The sequence below is a fragment of the Homarus americanus genome, unplaced genomic scaffold (assembly GCF_018991925.1).
Source record: "Homarus americanus isolate GMGI-L3 unplaced genomic scaffold, GMGI_Hamer_2.0 scaffold47464, whole genome shotgun sequence".
Classification (NCBI taxonomy): Eukaryota; Metazoa; Arthropoda; class Malacostraca; order Decapoda; family Nephropidae; genus Homarus; species Homarus americanus.
The window spans coordinates 127,542-132,500 of NW_024723294.1; positions in this window are offsets into that span (position 1 = coordinate 127,542).

Here is a 4,959-nt window from a genome sequence, read left to right on the forward strand (position 1 = left end):
CAGGAGGTGTGTGAGGCGGCAGCTATGAGGTATAGGGGGTGGGCAGCCAACAGGTACTACTTGCCCCACGTCCTTCTCACCAGGCAGGCATACAAGCACAACAAATTACACATATTTAAACATATGTCTGGCATAAAATCACATTCTTGTCAAGCTCCAGAAATATTCCACCAAAATGTTTATCCTACTCGAAAACATTTATGAGAGGCTTATATACATTATTTTCTCTCAGATTCATAATGTTTTGTTATATAAGAATGTTTAGTGAAGTTTATGCACCCCTCAAAAAGTAATTTATGTCCCTGTAAAAATCTATATACATACCATAATCAGTTCGTTGGTAGTGAATAAATTATATATTTCATTCACTCCCTCGAGATGTTGAATAATACAGTATATAGCTCATTGAATTTTCTGTGTTGAATATATAATTTATACAGTTCAGTCTGTCTCTCTCTCACATTGTGTAGAAATTGTCTCGGATAATGTACACACACTAACACACGCACACGCACACACACACACACACACAGACACACACACGCACACATACACACACACACACACACACACGCACACACACACCAGGGGAGGAAGTGTACACACGCTCTACACACCATGTACGTGATGCACTCCACGTACCCCTAGCCTCCCTCCGTACACGTCCTCCTCCTCCTCCCCACACGTCCTCCTCCTCCTTGTACACGTCCTCCTCCTCCTCCTCACACGTCCTCCTCCTCCTCCTCCTCCTTGTTACACGTCCTCCTCCTCCTTGTACACGTCCTCCTCCCTTGTTACAGCCCTCCTCCTCCTCCCTTGTTACACGTCCTCCTCTCCTCCTCCTCCTCCCTTGTTACACGTCCTCCTCCTCCTCCTCCTCCCTTGTTAAGACGTCCTCCTCCTCCTTGTTACACGTCCTCCTCCTCCTCCTCCCTCCCTGTTACACGTCCTCCTCCTCCCTCTCTTGTTACACGTCCTCCTCCTCCTTGTTACACGTCCTCCTCCTCCTCCCCTGTACACGTCCTCCTCCTCCTCCTCCTCCCTTGTTACAAGTCCTCCTCCTCCCTCCCCTTGTTACACACGTCCTCCTCCTCCTCCTCCTTGTTACAAGTCCTCCTCCTCCTCCTCCTCCCTTGTACACGTCCTCCCTCCTCCTCCCCTGCCACACGTCCTCCTCCTCCTCCCTCCCTGTTACAGTCCTCCTCCTCCCTCCTCCCCTTCACGTCCTCCCTCCTCCCCTTGTACACGTCCTCCTCCTCCCACACGTCCTCCTCCTCCTCCTCCCTTGTACACGTCCTCCTCCTCCTCCTCTTGTTACAAGTCCTCCTCCTCCTCCTCCTCCCTTGTTACACGTCCTCCTCCCTCCCTTGTACACGTCCTCCTCCTCCCCTTGTTACACGCCCTCCTCCTCCCTGTACACGTCCTCCTCCTCCTCCCTTGTGCACGTCCTCCTCCCCCCCTGCCCTCCTTCCTCCTCCTCCCTTGTACACGTCCTCCTCCTCCTCCCCTGTTACACTCCTCCTCCTCCTCCTCCCCTGGACACGTCCTCCCTCTCCCTTGCTACACGTCCTCCTCTCCTCCCTTGTACACGTCCTCCTCCTCCTCCCTGCCACACGTCCTCTCCTCCTCCTCCCTGTGCCACACGCCTCCTCCTCCCTTGTTACATGCCCCTCCTCCTCCCTGTTACGTCCTCCTCCTCCTTGTTACATCGTCCTCCTCCTCCTCCCTTGTACATCGTCCTCCTCCTCCTCCTCCTTGTTACACGTCCTCCTCCTCCTCCTTGTTACACGTCCTCCTCCTCCTCCTCCTCCCTCCTTCCTGTTACACGTCCTCCTCCTAAAGCCTCCGCGGTGTAGTGTTCCGGCCCTGGCAGAAGGAGGTCGAGGGAGTTTTCTCTGACCTTCACTAATACTTTTTGGCGTCTTAGGAGCGATCATGTATCAAAGGGTGGCCTTGTGTGTGTGTGTGTGTGTGTGTGTGTGTGTGTGTGTGTGTGTGTGTGTGTGGTGTGTGTGTGTGTGTGTGTGTGTGTGTGTGTGTGTGTGTGTGTGTGTGTGTGTGTGTGTGTGTGTTTTGTGTTTGCTTTTATATTCGTGTAAATATTTACAGTATGTAGGTGGACATGTTTACGACGAGTATTTAAGCATTTTTGCAATGTGGGATTTTTTTTTATCCTGGCGTTACTGCATAAATCCTCATTAATCCGTCACGTTTTAATCCACTGAATTAATTAAGAGAATAAAAGCCTGGCCTCAGTTAGACAGACATCAGTGTAACGAGACTTAAGTGGCAGGAGGGTGTGGGTGGCCGGGGTCAGTGGGATCCTCAACACCTGTGCTCACTCGGCTTTACCTCCTGATCCCTGTGCACACATGTCACACACCCACACACTCGCAGGAAATACCAGAAGAAAATTAGACAAACCCACCCAGTAACACCGTTCTATGTATACTTACACGAAGACACGTTCACCCACGTACACACACACACACACACACGTTCACCCACACACACACATGCTTTATCATTAGTGTCGTCACAATAATTAACTCTACGTAGAACAATTAAATGATGGGTTTCCTTCGTTCATTATTACTTGAAAGTTAATTAAAAACCCATTGCCTTAGTCTGCATGCAATTGGTTCTGATGGGGTGGGGAGGATGGGGGTAAGAGGTGGGATGGGTGGGGGAGGTGGGCGGGTGTGAGGGGTGGGAGGGGTGGGCGGGGTGGGTGGGGTTGGAGGGGGTGGAGGTGGGTGAGAGGAGGACAGTAGAGGTGGAGGAGGTGGGTGAGAGGGAGGGAGGAGGGAGATGGGTGGGAGAGGGAGGGGTGGAGGAGGGGGGTGTGGAGTGTGGGTGGAGGGAGGTGGGAGTGGAGGGAGAGTGAGAGTGTGTGGAGGGAGATGTGGGTGTGAGAGAGGGTGGAGGGAGGTGGGTGTGAGAGGGAGGGAGAGGTGGGAGGGAGGGTGTGGGGGAGGTGAGAGATGGGTATGAGAGGCAGCAGCCTTTAATAACACACTGGAAGTGGATGTACAAGCAGAGGACAAGCTAGGAGGACAAGCTTGGGAGGAAGCTTGGGAGGACAAGCTTGGGAGGACAAGCTGGGGAGGAAGGCTTAGGAGGAAAGCTTGGGAGGAGAGCGGAGAGAGTGGAGGTTGCCATAAAGGTGAGATACAACGCAGGTGTGTCTGAGGCGTTACAGTACAGTTATTGATGAAGTCTATTATACCGGCCCACCCCGCCCTGCCCGAGCCGCCCTCCCGCCCCGCCCCTGCCCGCCCGCCCGCCCCGCCCCGCCCCTGCCCTGCCCCTGCCCCGCCCGCCCCCTGCCCCGCCCCGCCCTGCCCCTGCCCTGCCCTGGCTGCCCCTGCCCCGCCCCGCCCCGCCCCGCCCCGCCCCGCCCCGCCTCGCCCTTAGCTGCAACACCTTGGTACATGTTCATGTCATGCCACTCCATGCAGAGGTTGATGGTAGAGGCACTTAGTCTACGTACACACAGGCATCATGTTACGTACACAGAGGCATTATGTTACGTACACAGAGGCATTATGTTACGTACACAGAGGCATGATACATACACAGAGGCATCATGATACATACACAGGCATTATTATACGTACACAGAGGCCTCATCTCACGTACACAGAGACATCATTATACTGTACATACACAATTGCCACATATCACGTACACAAATGCATCGTGTCACGTACGCACCACGAGACGTACACAAAAACATCACGACGCCTACCTACACGTCAACAACAAATATAACAGTTAAATGCGGGGTATTATGTTCACCGTGATGGAAGGAGAGCGGCCAGTGCGGGGGAGGTGGAGGGGAATTTTTTTGCGTGTCTTCTGAGTTCTTCCCTGTGTTGATATTATGGATCGGTGTTTCTATATTTATCGTGTTGTTTTTCTTTATTGGGGGGGGATATACTGTGTGTTTTTAAGGTGGGTGGTTTCGGGTGGTGGTTAGTGGGTGATTTAATGTATTATTATTATTATTATTATTATTAGTAGTAGTAGTAGTAGTAGTAGTAATGTGATCGGCAGCACTGCCAAAATGACATGTTAAGCATGTACTGCAGGTTCCAGAAAATTTGACAAAAAAAGTAGCTATAGCGCAGGAGGTGGGCGCCTCGAACTGGTTAACTACGTTACCGATAAGGGCAAATGGTTTCAGTCTTAATAAACAAGAATTTACAGATGCCATTGCTCTAAGGTATGGTTGGCCAGTAGAAGGTTTGCCCTCCCAATGCGTGTGTGGCTCTTCCTATGATGACGATTGTTATGTTCTGGATAATAAGTTCAATATACAGGAGCGAACACAAACACCTGTATAGTTTTGTAGGTTCGATTTACTGGATAAGAGATATGTACACAGAGGGAAGTAGTGCTCTCCTCAACCTGGCTGCTTGTCAACTACTATCGACGACGTATGGCAAGTGATACATTAGCAGCTTCCATACGTCGCCAGGCACATTAATTAAGCATGTGGGATATCTTAAATACATTGCCACACACTGCTAGCTAGGCTGAATAAATAGTACATAAATGGAGCACATACATAATATACATACATAATATATAATCCAGCATACATAATATACATACAGCGATCACGCCATGGTCTGCAAGAAGGGGGGCTTCATATGCATGAGGCATGACGAGGGTGGATCTCACAGCAAATATGTTGAAGGAAATTCCCGGGACCTCATGGTAGAACCGACCCTCCTTCCATTGGATGGCGAGATCTTCCAACACAGGACTTCAAACACATCTAACGAAGCCTGTGGAATGCTCGAGGATTCTGGACGCCGGTTGTTTTCGACATCAGGATTTTGATCCCGTGGCCGCATGTCACCGTAACCTAGCTCTGATGCTGCCATAGGAGGAACGAACGACAAGAGAAGGCATATGGGAGAGAATTCAAACGTTGACTCAAGCAGCTTT